This window comes from Engystomops pustulosus, chromosome 11 (assembly GCF_040894005.1).
Source record: "Engystomops pustulosus chromosome 11, aEngPut4.maternal, whole genome shotgun sequence".
NCBI classification, from domain to species: Eukaryota; Metazoa; Chordata; class Amphibia; order Anura; family Leptodactylidae; genus Engystomops; species Engystomops pustulosus.
In genome coordinates this window covers 2,230,034-2,248,783 of record NC_092421.1, presented here as the reverse complement: position 1 = coordinate 2,248,783, position 18,750 = coordinate 2,230,034, and the positions used below count along the sequence as shown (strand labels likewise).

At 48.6% G+C, this 18,750-nt stretch overlaps 1 pseudogene; it reads right to left on the bottom strand.

The window, feature by feature from the left end:
- LOC140106338 (uncharacterized) overlaps positions 1–18,750 on the bottom strand; it is a 77,166-nt pseudogene that overhangs the window by 19,335 nt on the left and 39,081 nt on the right.

The window sequence follows — 18,750 nt, the reverse complement described above, 5'->3', positions numbered from 1 at the left end:
ATGGCCGTCCTAAACACCCGGCCTGTCACAGAGCAGCTACCAAAGCTGATGTGCCTAGAGAAGAGGAGTGGGAAACTGTAGAGGACGTCATATACATAAATCGGGCCAGCTCTATGCATAGTGACGGTGTACAGGACACTTGGAAAATCATTAATGGCATAAGGAGAAGTAAAATATTGAGGGAAATGAGTGGCTACATGTCAAAGTCATAAATGCTTCCCATTACCTCCTTCCAGTTCAGTTTCTCATGTGGCTTTGGGACACGCTGCTCCTGTCACACAATAAAGTTGGCCAAGTGACCTCATAAACAAAGTATGATCCGGATCCACCTTGTGGCTGCACATTGGCTGCTTTCTCAGGTTTCCGCAGCTGATGTAATGAGAAATGATTATAGAACACATCAGTGAATGACACATTTGTATTCAATGTTTTTTTTAATGTGTTTTTTCAGTCCTTCACCTGCACTGTGCGACATTCCAAAAACAAAAAGGCACAAATGATTGGTGGCCATTTGCAGATGCCGTACGCTTAGTATGTGGAATACGTTTAGAGCGATGTTGCCTTTAAACAAAGTGAAATGAGAGCTCACATTGTTACATGTCTTCAGGGAGAAGACACTTTTTGTCTATTCCTACTTTAACACCCCAAAGTCAAAATGGTCAAATGTTTTACATGCAAAATGGGGTAACATTTCAAATGTGTTGGATTAAGCCAATAGTCTCCTCGCGTTACAACAAAAGAAATAGAATAATTTGTAACAAATAGCTCTTACTAATTGAAGTATTGTAAAGTGTTGGTGAAGGATTGTAACATCCTGGTGTGCGCCCCGCTGGCAGGATCTGCTCTTCTTTAGGCTTCCTATGCCCTTGTTTTCAAGAAAAAATAGAGTTTAATAAAAAATGATGCCATATAAGCCTGAGATGATCGAGGCTCCAGCAACGTCTATAGAGGCCAGAGCCCCTCCGGCTCATTACCATAAATTTAAAAGCCTTTTTTTTTGTAAAATCCAGGACATGAGAAGCTAAAAGAAGAGCAGATCCTGCCAGAGGGGGCACACACCAGTATGTCAGTGTGCTGGGTTTACAACCCTTCATCCTGGTGGTAGATGTCCTTTAAATAGAACATATGGACATTTAGATTTATTTTAAAACAAATCCATATTTGAACACTTAAACTCAAAGGTAAGTTCTAACAATGATGGCATATTATAAAGTGTCATTAGGGAGGTATTGTAGTATATGGATGTAACCCCCATTGGAATGGTTAAGCCCCATTGACGACTACGTCGCGCATTAGCTGTGGGTGTTTGGAGAGGGCTCGTGAGCTGCCCCGGTCGCGGGTGTTAACCCTTTGATCGCCGCCGGCAAACCTTGGGTGGATGCGGCCATGTTGGCTTGAATCATCATTCACTGTGATGTCATAGTGAAGCGGAGATTGATTGCCATGCCTCAGGTCACACAAAAAGGGAGACATGTCATTTGGAGCGCACAGTAAAAACCTTAAATAAAATCCAAGCCCACAAGAAAACGGCGCAAATGCATTTTTTCACCATTTTCACTGCATTTGAAATGTTTCCCCTGCTCCGAATACAAGGCATAGAATATATAATACAGTCACTACGAACTGCAGTTTGGTACGCAGAAAACAAGCCCTCACACAACTCTGTACATGGAAAAATATAAAAGTTATGGATTTTTGATGGTGGGGTGTGAAATATGAAAATGCAAAAACAAAAAAGGGTCTGGTTGTAAAGGGGTTAACTTGACTTGTATAGAAGTTTTTTGCGGTACAAGCCCTGAAATAACCACAATTACTGGCACACGGCAGGAAATTACAATTATTTTAACCTTTACATCACCTAAACACCAAGTCACTAAGATCATGCGCCTGATATCCTGCATGTGTCGCTTCCCCGCTCAGGTCCCTGGAGTTCACCTTCTTCTTCCTGGTGCATGTAAGTGCATTGTCCGTGTATAATGCGCTGTGCTGGGAGTCACTAAGATCGCGCGCCCGATATCCTGCATGTGTCGCTTCCCCGCTCAGGTCCCCGGAGTTCACCTTTTTCTTCCTGGTGCATGTAAGTGCATTGTCCATGTATAATGCGCTGTGCGGGGAGTCACTATGATCCTGCGCCCGATATCCTGCATGTGTCGCTTCCCCGCTCAGGTCCCCGGAGTTCACCTTCTTCTTCCTGGTGCATGTAAGTGCATTGTCCGTGTATAATGCGCTGTGCGGGGAGTCACTAAGATCCTGTGCCTGATATCCTGCATGTGTCTCTCCCCGCTCAGGTCCCCGGAGTTCACCTTCTTCTTCCTGGTGCATGTAAGTGCATTGTCCGTGTATAATGCGGTGTTCGGGGAGTCACTAAGATCGTGCGCCCGATATCCTGCATGTGTCGCTTCCCCGCTCAGGTCCCCGGAGTTCACCTTCTTCTTCCTGGTGCATGTAAGTGCATTGTCCGTGTATAATGTGCTGTGCGGGGAGTCACTAAGATCCTGCACCCGATATCCTGCATGTGTCGCTTCCCCGCTCAGGTCCCCAGAGTTCACCTTCTTCTTCCTGGTGCATGTAAGTGCATTGTCCGTGTATAATGCGCTGTGCAGGGAGTCACTAAGATCCTGCACCCGATATCCTGCATGTGTCGCTTCCCCGCTCAGGTCCCCGGAGTTCACCTTCTTCTTCCTGGTGCATGTAAGTGCATTGTCCGTGTATAATGCGCTGTGCGGGGAGTCACTAAGATCCTGCAGCCGATATCCTGCATGTGTCACTTCCCTGCTCAGGTCCCCAGAGTTCACCTTCTTCTTCCTGGTGCATGTAAGTGCATTGTCCGTGTATAATGCGCTGTGCGGGGAGTCACTAAGATCCTGCAGCCGATATCCTGCATGTGTCACTTCCCTGCTCAGGTCCCCAGAGTTCACCTTCTTCTTCCTGGTGCTTGTAAGTGCATTGTCCGTGTATAATGTGCTGTGCGGGGAGTCACTAAGATCGTGTGCCTGATATCCTGCATGTGTCGCTTCCCCGCTCAGGTCCCCAGAGTTCACCTTCTTCTTCCTGGTGCTTGTAAGTGCATTGTCCGTGTATAATGTGCTGTGCGGGGAGTCACTAAGATCGTGTGCCTGATATCCTGCATGTGTCACTTCCCCGCTCAGGTCCCCGGAGTTCACCTTCTTCTTCCTGGTGCATGTAAGTGCATTGTCCGTGTATAATGCGCTGTGCCGGGAGTCACTAAGATCCTGCGCCCGATATCCTGCATGTGTCGCTTCCCCACTCAGGTCCCAGGAGTTCACCTTTTTCTTCCTGGTGCATGTAAGTGCATTGTCCGTGTATAATGCGCTGTGCCGGGAGTCACTAAGATCCTGCGCCCGATATCCTGCATGTGTCGCTTCCCCACTCAGGTCCCAGGAGTTCACCTTCTTCTTCCTGGTGCATGTAAGTGCATTGTCCGTGTATAATGCACTGTGCGGGGAGTCACTAAGATCCTGCGCCCGATATCCTGCATGTCTCGCTTCCCCGCTCAGGTCCTCGGAGTTCACCTTCTTCTTCCTGGTGCATGTAACTGCATTGTCTGTGTATAATGCGCTGTGCGGGGAGTCACTAAGATCCTGCGCCCCATATCCTGCATGTGTCGCTTCCCCGCTCAGGTCCCCAGAGTTCACCTTCTTCTTCCTGGTGCATGTAAGTGCAATGTCCGTGTATAATGCGCTGTGCGGGGAGTCACTACGATCGTGCGTCCGATATCCTGCATGTATCGCTTCCCCGCTCAGGTCCCCGGAGTTCACCTTCTTCTTCCTGGTGCATGTAAGTGCATTGTCCGTGTATAATGCGCTGTGCGGAGAGTCACTAAGATCCTGCGCCCGATATCCTGCATGTGTCACTTCCCCGCTCAGGTCCCCGGAGATCTCCTTCTTCTTCCTGGTGCATGTAAGTGCATTGTCCGTGTATAATGCGCTGTGCGGAGAGTCACTAAGATCCTGCGCCCGATATCCTGCATGTGTCGCTTCCCCGCTCAGGTCCCTGGAGTTCACCTTCTTCTTCCTGGTGCATGTAAGTGCATTGTCCATGTATAATGCGCTGTGCGGGGAGTCACTAAGATCCTGCGCCCGATATCCTGCATGTGTCGCTTCCCCGCTCAGGTCCCTGGAGTTCACCTTCTTCTTCCTGGTGCATGTAAGTGCATTGTCCATGTATAATGCGCTGTGCAGGGAGTCACTAAGATCCTGTGCCCGATATCCTGCATGTGTCACTTCCCCGCTCAGGTCCCCGGAGTTCTCCTTCTTCTTCCTGGTGCATGTAAGTGCATTGTCCGTGTATAATGCGCTGTGCGGGGAGTCACTATGATCCTGTGCCCGATATCCTGCATTTGTCACTTCCCCGCTCAGGACCCCAGAGTTCACCTTCTTCTTCCTGGTGCATGTAAGAGCATTGTCCGTGTATAATGGGCTGTGCGGGGAGTCACTAAGATCCTGCGCCCGATATCCTGCATGTGTCACTTCCCCGCTCAGGTCCCCGGAGTTCTCCTTCTTCTTCCTGGTGCATGTAAGTGCATTGTCCGTGTATAAGGCGCTGTGCGGAGAGTCACTAAGATCCTGCGCCCGATATCCTGCATGTGTCGCTTCCCCGCTCAGGTCCCTGGAGTTCACCTTCTTCTTCCTGGTGCATGTAAGAGCATTGTCCGTGTATAATGCGCTGTGCGGGGAGTCACTAAGATCCTGCGCCCCATATCCTGCATGTGTCGCTTCCCCGCTCAGGTCCTTGGAGTTCACCTTCTTCTTCCTGGTGCATGTAAGTGCATTGTCCGTGTATAATGCGCTGTGCGGGGAGTCACTAAGATCCTGCGTCTGATATCCTGCATGTGTCGCTTCCCCGCTCAGGTCCCCGGAGTTCACCTTCTTCTTCCTGGTGCATGTAAGTGCATTGTCCGTGTATAATGCGCTGTGCGGGGAGTCACTACGATCGTGCGTCCGATATCCTGCATTTGTCACTTCCCCGCTCAGGTCCTTGGAGTTCACCTTCTTCCTGGTGCATATAAGTGCATTGTCCATGTATAATGCGCTGTGAGGGGAGTCACTAAGATCCTGCACCCCATATCCTGCATGTGTCGTTTCCCCGCTCAGGTCCCTGGAGTTCACCTTCTTCTTCCTAGTCATGTAAGTGCATTGTCCGTGTATAATGCGCTGTGCGGGGAGTCACTAAGATCGTGCACCCGATATCCTGCATGTGTCGCTTCCCCGCTCAGGTCCCTGGAGTTCACCTTCTTCTTCCTAGTCATGTAAGTGCATTGTCCGAGTATAATGCGCTGTGCGGGGAGTCACTAAGATCCTGCATGTGTCGCTTCCCCGCTCAGGTCCCTGGAGTTCTCCTTCTTCTTCCTGGTGCATGTAAGTGCATTGTCCGTGTATAATGCGCTGTGCGGGGAGTCACTAAGATCCTGCGCCTGATATCCTGCATGTGTCACTTCCCCGCTCAGGTCCCCGGAGTTCACCTTCTTCTTCCTGGTGCATGTAAGTGCATTGTCCGTGTATAATGCGCTGTGCGGGGAGTCACTAAGATCCTGCGCCTGATATCCTGCATGTGTCGCTTCCCCGCTCAGGTCCCTGGAGTTCACCTTCTTCTTCCTGGTGCATGTAAGTGCATTGTCCGTGTATAATGCGCTGTGCGGGGAGTCACTAAGATCGTACACCCGATATCCTGCATGTGTCGCTTCCCCGCTCAGGTCCCCGGAGTTCACCTTCTTCTTCCTGGTGCATGTAAGTGCATTGTCCGTGTATAATGCGCTGTGCGGGGAGTCACTAAGATCGTGCACCCGATATCCTGCATGTGTCGCCTCCCCGCTCAGGTCCCTGGAGTTCACCTTCTTCTTCCTGGTGCATGTAAGTGCATTGTCCGTGTATAATGCGCTGTGCGGGGAGTCACTAAGATCCTGCGCCTGATATCCTGCATGTGTCACTTCCCCGCTCAGGTCCCCGGAGTTCACCTTCTTCTTCCTGGTGCATGTAAGTGCATTGTCCGTGTATAATGCGCTGTGCGGGGAGTCACTAAGATCCTGCGCCTGATATCCTGCATGTGTCGCTTCCCCGCTCAGGTCCCTGGAGTTCACCTTCTTCTTCCTGGTGCATGTAAGTGCATTGTCCGTGTATAATGCGCTGTGCGGGGAGTCACTAAGATCGTACACCCGATATCCTGCATGTGTCGCTTCCCCGCTCAGGTCCCCGGAGTTCACCTTCTTCTTCCTGGTGCATGTAAGTGCATTGTCCGTGTATAATGCGCTGTGCGGGGAGTCACTAAGATCGTGCACCCGATATCCTGCATGTGTCGCCTCCCCGCTCAGGTCCCTGGAGTTCACCTTCTTCTTCCTGGTGCATGTAAGTGCATTGTCCGTGTATAATGCGCTGTGCGGGGAGTCACTAAGATCCTGCGCCTGATATCCTGCATGTGTCACTTCCCCGCTCAGGTCCCCGGAGTTCACCTTCTTCTTCCTGGTGCATGTAAGTGCATTGTCCGTGTATAATGCGCTGTGCGGGGAGTCACTAAGATCCTGCGCCTGATATCCTGCATGTGTCGCTTCCCCGCTCAGGTCCCTGGAGTTCACCTTCTTCTTCCTGGTGCATGTAAGTGCATTGTCCGTGTATAATGCGCTGTGCGGGGAGTCACTAAGATCGTGCACCCCATATCCTGCATGTGTCGTTTCCCCGCTCAGGTCCCTGGAGTTCACCTTCTTCTTCCTAGTCATGTAAGTGCATTGTCCGTGTATAATGCGCTGTGCGGGGAGTCACTAAGATCGTGCACCCGATATCCTGCATGTGTCGCTTCCCCGCTCAGGTCCCTGGAGTTCACCTTCTTCTTCCTAGTCATGTAAGTGCATTGTCCGAGTATAATGCGCTGTGCGGGGAGTCACTAAGATCCTGCATGTGTCGCTTCCCCGCTCAGGTCCCTGGAGTTCTCCTTCTTCTTCCTGGTGCATGTAAGTGCATTGTCCGTGTATAATGCGCTGTGCGGGGAGTCACTAAGATCCTGCGCCTGATATCCTGCATGTGTCACTTCCCCGCTCAGGTCCCCGGAGTTCACCTTCTTCTTCCTGGTGCATGTAAGTGCATTGTCCGTGTATAATGCGCTGTGCGGGGAGTCACTAAGATCCTGCGCCTGATATCCTGCATGTGTCGCTTCCCCGCTCAGGTCCCTGGAGTTCACCTTCTTCTTCCTGGTGCATGTAAGTGCATTGTCCGTGTATAATGCGCTGTGCGGGGAGTCACTAAGATCGTACACCCGATATCCTGCATGTGTCGCTTCCCCGCTCAGGTCCCCGGAGTTCACCTTCTTCTTCCTGGTGCATGTAAGTGCATTGTCCGTGTATAATGCGCTGTGCGGGGAGTCACTAAGATCGTGCACCCGATATCCTGCATGTGTCGCCTCCCCGCTCAGGTCCCTGGAGTTCACCTTCTTCTTCCTGGTGCATGTAAGTGCATTGTCCGTGTATAATGCGCTGTGCGGGGAGTCACTAAGATCCTGCGCCTGATATCCTGCATGTGTCACTTCCCCGCTCAGGTCCCCGGAGTTCATCTTCTTCTTCCTGGTGCATGTAAGTGCATTGTCCGTGTATAATGCGCTGTGCGGGGAGTCACTAAGATCCTGCGCCTGATATCCTGCATGTGTCGCTTCCCCGCTCAGGTCCCTGGAGTTCACCTTCTTCTTCCTGGTGCATGTAAGTGCATTGTCCGTGTATAATGCGCTGTGCGGGGAGTCACTAAGATCGTACACCCGATATCCTGCATGTGTCGCTTCCCCGCTCAGGTCCCCGGAGTTCACCTTCTTCTTCCTGGTGCATGTAAGTGCATTGTCCGTGTATAATGCGCTGTGCGGGGAGTCACTAAGATCCTGCGCCCGATATCCTGCATGTGTCGCTTCTCCGCTCAGGTCCCCGGAGTTCACCTTCTTCTTCCTGGTGCATGTAAGTGCATTGTCTATGTATAATGCACTGTGCAGGGAGTCACTAAGATCGTGCGCCCGATATCCTGCATGTGTCGCTTCCCCGCTCAGGTCCCTGGAGTTCACCTTCTTCTTCCTGGTGCATGTAAGTGCATTGTCCGTGTATAATGCGCTGTGCGGGGAGTCACTAAGATCCTGCGCCTGATATCCTGCATGTGTCACTTCCCCGCTCAGGTCCCCGGAGTTCACCTTCTTCTTCCTGGTGCATGTAAGTGCATTGTCCGTGTATAATGCGCTGTGCGGGGAGTCACTAAGATCCTGCGCCTGATATCCTGCATGTGTCGCTTCCCCGCTCAGGTCCCTGGAGTTCACCTTCTTCTTCCTGGTGCATGTAAGTGCATTGTCCGTGTATAATGCGCTGTGCGGGGAGTCACTAAGATCGTACACCCGATATCCTGCATGTGTCGCTTCCCCGCTCAGGTCCCCGGAGTTCACCTTCTTCTTCCTGGTGCATGTAAGTGCATTGTCCATGTATAATGCGCTGTGCGGGGAGTCACTAAGATCCTGCGCCCGATATCCTGCATGTGTCGCTTCTCCGCTCAGGTCCCCGGAGTTCACCTTCTTCTTCCTGGTGCATGTAAGTGCATTGTCTATGTATAATGCACTGTGCAGGGAGTCACTAAGATCGTGCGCCCGATATCCTGCATGTGTCGCTTCCCCGCTCAGGTCCCCGGAGTTCACCTTCTTCTTCCTGGTCCATGTAAATGCATTGTCCGTGTATAATACGCTGTGCAGGGAGTCACTAAGATCCTGCGCCCGATATCCTGCATGTGTCGCTTCCCCGCTCAGGTCCCTGGAGTTCACCTTCTTCTTCCTGGTGCATGTAAGTGCATTGTCCGTGTATAATGCGCTGTGCAGGGAGTCACTAAGATCCTGCACCCGATATCCTGTATGTGTCGCTTCCCGCTCAGGTCCCTGGAGTTCACCTTCTTCTTCCTGGTGCATGTAAGTGCATTGTCCGTGTATAATGCGCTGTGCAGGGAGTCACTAAGATCCTGCACCCGATATCCTGCATGTGTCGCTTCCCTGCTCAGGTTCCTGGAGTTCACCTTCTTCTTCCTGGTGCATGTAAGTGCATTGTCCGTGTATAATGCGCTGTGCGGGGAGTCACTAAGATCCTGCACCCGATATCCTGTATGTGTCGCTTCCCGCTCAGGTCCCTGGAGTTCACCTTCTTCTTCCTGGTGCATGTAAGTGCATTGTCCGTGTATAATGCGCTGTGCAGGGAGTCACTAAGATCCTGCACCCGATATCCTGCATGTGTCGCTTCCCTGCTCAGGTCCCTGGAGTTCACCTTCTTCTTCCTGGTGCATGTAAGTGCATTGTCTGTGTATAATGCGCTGTGCGGGGAGTCACTAAGATCCTGCGCCCGATATCCTGCATGTGTCGCTTCCCTGCTCAGGTCCCCGGAGTTCACCTTCTTCTTCCTGGTGCATGTAAGTGCATTGTCCGTGTATAATGTGCTGTGCGGGGAGTCACTGAGATCGAGCACCGGATATCCTGCATGTGTCGCTTCCCCGCTCAGGTCCCCGGAGTTCACCTTCTTCTTCCTGGTGCATGTAAGTGCATTGTCCGTGTATAATGCATTGTGCGGGGAGTCACTAAGATACTGCACCCGATATCCTGCATGTGTCGCTTCCCCGCTCAGGTCCCCGGAGTTCACATTCTTCTTCCTGGTGCATGTAAGTGCATTGTCCGTGTATAATGCGCTGTGCGGGGAGTCACTAAGATCCTGCACCCGATATCCTGCATGTGTCGCTTCCCCGCTCAGGTCCCCGGAGTTCACCTTCTTCTTCCTGGTGCATGTAAGTGCATTGTCCGTGTATAATGCGCTGTGCGGGGAGTCACTAAGATCGTGCGCCCGATATCCTGCATGTGTCTATTTTCCCGCTCAGGTCCCCGGAGTTCACCTTCTTCTTCCTGGTGCATGTAAGTGCATTGTCCGTGTATAATGCGCTGTGCGGGGAGTCACTAAGATCCTGCACCCGATATCCTGCATGTGTCACTTCCCCGCTCAGGTCCCCGGAGTTCACCTTCTTCTTCCTGGTGCATGTAAGTGCATTGTCCGTGTATAATGTGCTGTGCGGGGAGTCACTGAGATCGAGCACCGGATATCCTGCATGTGTCGCTTCCCCGCTCAGGTCCCCGGAATTCACCTTCTTCTTCCTGGTGCATGTAAGTGCATTGTCCGTGTATAATGCATTGTGCGGGGAGTCACTAAGATCCTGCGCCCGATATCCTGCCTGTGTCTATTTTCCCGCTCAGGTCCCCGGAGTTCACCTTCTTCTTCCTGGTGCATGTAAGTGCATTGTCCGTGTATAATGCATTGTGCGGGGAGTCACTAAGATCGTGCACCCGATATCCTGCATGTGTCGCTTCCCCGCTCAGGTCCCCGGAGTTCACATTCTTCTTCCTGGTGCATGTAAGTGCATTGTCCGTGTATAATGCGCTGTGCGGGGAGTCACTAAGATCGTGCGCCCGATATCCTGCATGTGTCTATTTTCCCGCTCAGGTCCCCGGAGTTCACCTTCTTCTTCCTGGTGCATGTAAGTGCATTGTCCGTGTATAATGCGCTGTGCGGGAAGTCACTAAGATCGTGCGCCCGATATCCTGCATGTGTCTATTTTCCCGCTCAGGTCCCCTAGAGCTTTCATCTTTTGCCACTGTGTCTGGTTATAGGTTCTATAAATCGCCATAGTGAAAGGTGGACACTATTGATGTGAAGTGGGGTTGGACATATGAATATTGTTCAGACTCAGCTGCTTACTGAACCCCACCCAGGGCAGTGTGCTTAGTGTTCTCAGACTAGCGCACACTTTTTTTGGCTCTCCGGACAGAAATGAGTCCCAGAAATCTGTCTGCTGAGCACAAAAAAACAATATATCCCGGGAGCTAGTCAGAAAGTAAGCCAACGGAAGCCACGCAAGATAATCCCCCCTCCCCCCATTGTCTCTTACATAAAGGGTGGACCTCTAGAAAGCTCCGATGGTTGCCCTCTACACCCCCTTCCCACACTATTTCCAGAACAGCGCTGCTTCCCAAACCTCTACTAAATGGTGTATAAACCCCTGTGTGTGCCGCTCCATTCATTTATACAGAAAGAGTGCAGCAGAGATGGTCATGTATATGGAAAAAACACCCTACATTTCTGCCCATTTGTTGTCTTATTTTATATTGGGATGTGGGAGTCAGGTGAACAGGCAGGATGGGGTCTGACAGACTTTAGTTTTGTAGAAATATGTCTATATTTATATATCTTTGAAAGCTGTACCTATTAGACACCTTATAGACCTGCTATAAATGTCCATAGTAGGATTACCCTCTAGTGGAGTAAAACCTGGTAACAGGTTCACATTATAAACTACTGGTTTCCTCAGGTAGGGGATAAATTGTCATTTCTAGAAATCTTTTATATGAAATTTCACCTGTTTAACAGAAGATCTCCTACAGAAAATATGACTCTTCTCAGCTCATTTTGAGATGAGTCAAGCTTATTTTCTGCTTGGGGAGTGTGAATGCAGAGCCTGTATCTTTGGTCCGGTAGTACCTAGAAATATTCTGCTAGTGTTAAATTAAAGAATCTCCTCTTTCAGGTCGCATCAGGCTTATGGTTCTGTGAGCTACAAAACTGGACATACAGGCAGTTAAAGGGGGATCGTGGGAATGTGATTATCTGATACAAAAAAATCCTGATGTTATAAATAAATAAATATAAAAAACCTCAATGTTATTAGTCACAAAACGGAGCTTAAATAATTTGATTTTATGATTCACAAAATTTTATGACCTCTGGAGTAATCACCAAGATGGCCGCCGCTGGAAACTACAAGTCCCATGATCCTTTAGTTCTCAGTAACTCCTCCTCCCTCTTAGGCTCTGCCCCCAGTGATGATGTAACAGACTGTCCTGCTCTGTTACCATAGTAATGATGTGAAACTGCCATCACCACACACCGGCCATACTGGATGCCCTGCAACCAACCGACTGCAGCCAAACATAGTGGTGATCACATGACCTGCCCAGGCAGCTGCAGGACATGTGATGTGGACATGTGACCTGCCCAGGCAGCTGCAGGACATGTGATGTGGACATGTGACCGGCCCAGGAAGCTGCAGGACATGTGATGTGGACATGTGACCTGCCCAGGCAGCTGCAGGACATGTGATGTGGTCATGTGACCAGCCCAAGCAGCTGCAGGACATGTGATGTGGTCATGTGACCAGCGGCATCTTCTGTCCTGTGTCTGCTCCGAGCGGAGGAAATTATTGGACTGATAAAGGGCCGGGAGCATTGTAATTCTCCATCACAGTCTATGTCACAGCATTTTCTGCTTATCAGCTTCTATTTTACTGACTCTGTATATAAATGATGCTGATTCCTGGAAAACCCCTTTATACATTCTGTTCTTTGCTGCCTGCATCTCTGGTTCTGTAGCTCATAGAACCATATTCCTGGCCTGAGAGATGAGATTCTTATATTTAATAAGACACAAAAAGCCTGTGCCAGGTGCTACAGAACCAAAGATGGGGTTTATCAAGTGACATTTTCCCTAGAGCCACTAAACTTGACTCATCTCATGTGAAAAGAATCATATTAATCCGACTTTGGGTAAGACGGGTTCTCTACAAGGATGACTTCCTCCATCGCTATTGATCCAGAGTTCACATTCTCATTATACAGATGCACATCAGCCTTATGTGACAACAACTATAATCTGTAGAAACAAATCTGTCCGGCATTTGGATGAGCACAAATCTCTACAAAACGTTATCATTCCATTACAGGGAGCCGCACACGCGACACTGATGGATTTCAGTCTTCAAGGAGGGAGCTACAACACCAAAGGTTAAATTCCAGAAGGTTTATTTACATGTGCATCCAAACATGATGAGCGCGACGTTTCGATTCGCAATGAATCTTTATCAAGCATTAGATTAAGATTCATTGAGAATCGAAACGTCGCGCTCATCATGTTTGGATGCACATGTAAATAAACTTTCTGGAATTTAACCTTTGGTGCTGTAGCTCCCTCCTTGAAGACTGTTGACTCCTGGTTTCCTGCATCAGAAACTTTGGCCGCGGGCACCACCACAACCTCTTCTAAAAAGAAAAGGATTGCTGTGTTACCCTTCTTTTTCACTGATGGATGTCAGACATTACTACTTGTCCTGGGAGAACCAATAGCATTTATGTCCGGATGTGGAGGGGTTACAGTTTCTGCTTATTTATATAGCGCACACAGATACCGCAGCGCTGTACAGAGTTTGACAAATCAGTCCTTGTCCCCAATGGGGCTCACAATCTAATCCACCTACCAGTATGTTTTGGAGTGTGGGAGGAAACCAGAGGACCCGGAGGAAACCCCCACAAACACGGAGAAAACAAACTATTTGCAGATGTTGATCATGGGACTTGAACCCAGGTCCCCAGCGCTGCAAGGCTGTAGTCCTAACCACTGTGCCGCCCGCACCATATTATCTGGGTTATGTTACATTACAATTAATGGTCAGGTCATAAATTACAAACTCCGTTGGTTTCTTATGGATTTATATAATAGTTACTGTTTCTTATCTTCTTACTTTGTAGACCAGAATTTTTTTTTGTAAATGCTGCTTCCCAGTCATGTTTCAGCAACAACTTAGGCTACATTCACACAAACTTATATGTCCCCCATACACTTCTATGGCCTCACCCCCTCCTCCTCTCCCTGGCGCCGTGTGAATATAGCCTAAGGCAGGCGGCACACGTGGCGATTTGAACGGATGAGTTTTTTCAACGGACTGCTTAAAAACGGCCTAAAAACGGGTTCAAAACGTCATGTGTGCCGCCGGCCTTAGGATGAGTTTGAAAAACTCTTTTCTTTTCCGTTAGTTGGACCCATTTGAAAAGAAGGAGAAATCATTGTGCCCCTCTCTACCGGTTCAGACCTGTACTAGGTCAATTCATTATGCGTGAATTTCCTGACACAGAGTAAAATCTCGTTTCCACATTGTTCAACATGGAAATTGCCTCCATTCCATGTGAGTTCTTAGGTGTCTATCGAGAAGCCACTTCCGGTTAAAACCTCTGCCGCATTCCGGGCATAGAAATGGCCGCACTCCCGTGTGAATGACTTGGTGCCTCTCGAGATGTTGTTTGGCCTTAAATCGCTGCCGGCATTGCGGACATGAATACGGCTTCTCCTGGGTGTGACTTCTCTGATGCTCCACGAGAATCGATCTCCGATAAAAACTTTTCCCACATTGCGAGCATGAAAACGGCTTCTCTCCCGTGTGAGTTCTCAGATGTTCCACAAGACTCCATTTCCTGGTAAAACATTTGTCACATTCTGGACACATAAAAAGTCTCGGGTTCCTGCACATTTTTTTGTGCACAGAAACATTAGAGCAGATTTTATTCCTCCCAACTACAGAGCGGGTAAAGGTTTCCGTTCCCCTTGGACTTGTATCCGGTTCATTGTACTGTGACTGGTGCGGCAATGGTTCCTCCTGCTTGGGTGAGTGAAACACTGACGGAATATATTGGGTCAGGTAGTTTTCTTGGAAAGCGCCATAAGGGATGTTTTTAAGTTCAGCTTCAAATTCTGGAAACAATGGATGTCCCTGTGCGAGGCCGGCACAGTCATCTACTGGAAACGAGAAGGAAGACAATGGTCATCATGGAAAACCAGACAAGTGCAAAGGCAAATCTAAGTCCTAGCCTCACAGCTGCGTCTATGTGGACGTGTAATCTAATAGGAACTAAACCCGGGAAGGAATTTCTTTAATTTCAGAAATGAATAGAGAAGGTGATAATTGGAAAAGGAAAACGCTCAGCGGTTAGCAGTGAAATCTCAGCTTTATCTGCGATACACATTACAGCTGCTGCTCCCAGCGTTGCCCAGGATAATGTTAGATATAATAATATAGAATGGGTTAAGAAAAAATATTTTCTATGTATCTCTCACTCTGACTGTTTCTGTCCATTTCAGTCTCTGATTATCTCTGACTGTCACCATGTTTTCCATAGGCAACGGGAACAGTTATTTCTGATAAATCTCCCCCATCTCTGTAATCCTAATCCTCTACTTACTCTGTTCTTGGTGTAAACCAGTATTTAAAGAAATCTACTCAGCATAATAAACTAGGGACACAGGTAATTGTCTTATATTTCTTATCTATGGCCTCCTTTTTTCTAAAATAAACTTTTAAAACTATGCTAGTAAGCAAGAAGGGCTCAAGGTTGTTACCAGAACCCCTCTGGGCTTTAGCTTCACCAGCTGTTACACTGTCTCTCCATCTGCCTGCTGTAATGTCATACAGTGGGCAGGGTAAGTGCTCCTGCACAGTGTAACAGCCTGCAAATACACTGTATGAGATCACAGAGGGACTAAAGTCCCTCTGACTCATTAGCATAATTTTAAATGTTGATTTTAGAGAGGAGACTATGGACAACAAATACCTGTGGATGTGCTGATCGTATGGTAGGATTACTGTCCCTGTCTCCTGGGAACAAGGAGGGCAATACTGCATGTAGCTCACTCACCTGGGATAGGTACATAGATTTCCTCCTCCTTACACCGAAGCATCGGCCGTTCTTTGATAACTGCTTCTTTGATATCCATCACATCTCTGCTCTCATTCAACACGTGAAACTAATAATAATTAATTGAGAAGACGCATAAAGTTTCATGCAGTTGAATTATACATTAATAAGTAGACGACGTGCACGGCCCATGTACCTGAGAAGCCATTGACAGGTAATGATTCTCATCCGGAACATCCTGCGCACGAGGAGGACAAGGACCTCCGGCCACCATATTGTTATCAGGAGGGTCATCTGTAAGAGGAGGCGAAGGCGACAGCTGAATGCACAGAATGTATCATATTACCAATTATATCCCTTATACAAACAAGCCTCATCTTACCCGGTGATGTGAGGGGCCGGGGGTCCTCCACCATGAGGTCCTTGTAGAGGTCCTTGTGCTCTTCTATGTAGTCCCACTCCTCCATGGAGAAATAGATGGAGACATCCTGACACCTTACAGGAACCTGTGACACAATGATACAGTCACCACCCGGACACATCACCCATATAATATAATCCTGTATAATGTCCTGACACCTCACAGGGACCTGACACCCACAATGATACAGTCACCACCCAGACACATCACCCATATAATATAATCCTGTATAATGTCCTGACACCTCACAGGGACCTGACACCCACAATGATACAGTCACCACCCAGACACATCACCCATATAATATAATCCTGTATAATGTCCTGACACCTCACAGGGACCTGACACCCACAATGATACAGTCACCACCCAGACACATCACCCATATAATATAATCCTGTATAATGTCCTGACACCTCACAGGGACCTGACACCCACAATGATACAGTCACCACCCGGACACATCACCCATATAATATAATCCTGTATAATGTCCTGACACCTCACAGGGACCTGACACCCACAATGATACAGTCACCACCCGGACACATCACCCATATAATATAATCCTGTATAATGTCCTGACACCTCACAGGGACCTGACACCCACAATGATACAGTCACCACCCGGACACATCACCCATATAATATAATCCTGTATAATGTCCTGACACCTCACAGGGACCTGACACCCACAATGATACAGTCACCACCCGGACACATCACCCATATAATATAATCCTGTATAATGTCCTGACACCTCACAGGGACCTGACACCCACAATGATACAGTCACCACCCGGACACATCACCCATATAATATAATCCTGTATAATGTCCTGACACCTCACAGGGACCTGACACCCACAATGATACAGTCACCACCCGGACACATCACCCATATAATATAATCCTGTATAATGTCCTGACACCTCACAGGGACCTGACACCCACAATGATACAGTCACCACCCGGACACATCACCCATATAATATAATCCTGTATAATGTCCTGACACCTCACAGGGACCTGAGACACAATGATACAGTCATCACCCGGACACATCACCCATATAATATAATCCTGTATAATGTCCTGACACCTCACAGGGACCTGACACCCACAATGATACAGTCATCACCCGGACACATCACCCATATAATATAATCCTGTATAATGTCCTGACACCTCACAGGGACCTGACACCCACAATGATACAGTCACCACCCGGACACATCACCCATATAATATAATCCTGTATAATGTCCTGACACCTCACAGGGACCTGACACCCACAATGATACAGTCACCACCCGGACACATCACCCATATAATATAATCCTGTATAATGTCCTGACACCTTACAGGGACCTGACACCCACAATGATACAGTCATCACCCGGACACATCACCCATATAATATAATCCTGTATAATGTCCTGACACCTCACAGGGACCTGACACCCACAATGATACAGTCACCACCCAGACACATCACCCATATAATATAATCCTGTATAATGTCCTGACACCTCACAGGGACCTGACACCCACAATGATACAGTCATCACCCGGACACATCACCCATATAATATAATCCTGTATAATGTCCTGACACCTCACAGGGACCTGACACCCACAATGATACAGTCACCACCCGGACACATCACCCATATAATATAATCCTGTATAATGTCCTGACACCTCACAGGAACCTGACACCCACAATGATACAGTCATCACCCGGACACATCACCCATATAATATAATCCTGTATAATGTCCTGACACCTCACAGGGACCTGACACCCACAATGATACAGTCACCACCCGGACACATCACCCATATAATATAATCCTGTATAATGTCCTGACACCTCACAGGGACCTGACACCCACAATGATACAGTCACCACCCGGACACATCACCCATATAATATAATCCTGTATAATGTCCTGACACCTCACAGGGACCTGACACCCACAATGATACAGTCACCACCCGGACACATCACCCATATAATATAATCCTGTATAATGTCCTGACACCTCACAGGGACCTGACACCCACAATGATACAGTCACCACCCGGACACATCACCCATATAATATAATCCTGTATAATGTCCTGACACCTCACAGGGACCTGAGACACAATGACACAGTCACCACCCGGACACATCACCCCTTATATATAATCCTGTATAATGTCCCAGCATCACTCACCTCTCCGCTCAGCAGCTCTATCATCTGTATATAATACCATAACATATAGCACAGTGTCCCAGCATCACTCACCTCTCCGCTCAGCAGCTCTATCATCTGTATATAACAATACCATAACATATAGCACAGTGTCCCAGCATCACTCACCTCTCCACTCAGCAGCTCTATCATCTGTATATAACAATACCATAACATATAGCACAGTGTCCGAGCATCACTCACCTCTCCGCTCAGCAGCTCTATCATCTGTATATAATACCATAACATATAGCACAGTGTCCGAGCATCACTCACCTCTCCGCTCAGCAGCTCTATCATCTGTATATAATACCATAACATATAGCACAGTGTCCCAGCATCACTCACCTCTCCGCTCAGCAGCTCTATCATCTGTATATAATACCATAACATATAGCACAGTGTCCCAGCAGCACTCACCTCTCCGCTCAGCAGCTCTATCATCTGTATATAACAATACCATAACATATAGCACAGTGTCCCAGCATCACTCACCTCTCCGCTCAGCAGCTCTATCATCTGTATATAATACCATAACATATAGCACAGTGTCCCAGCATCACTCACCTCTCCGCTCAG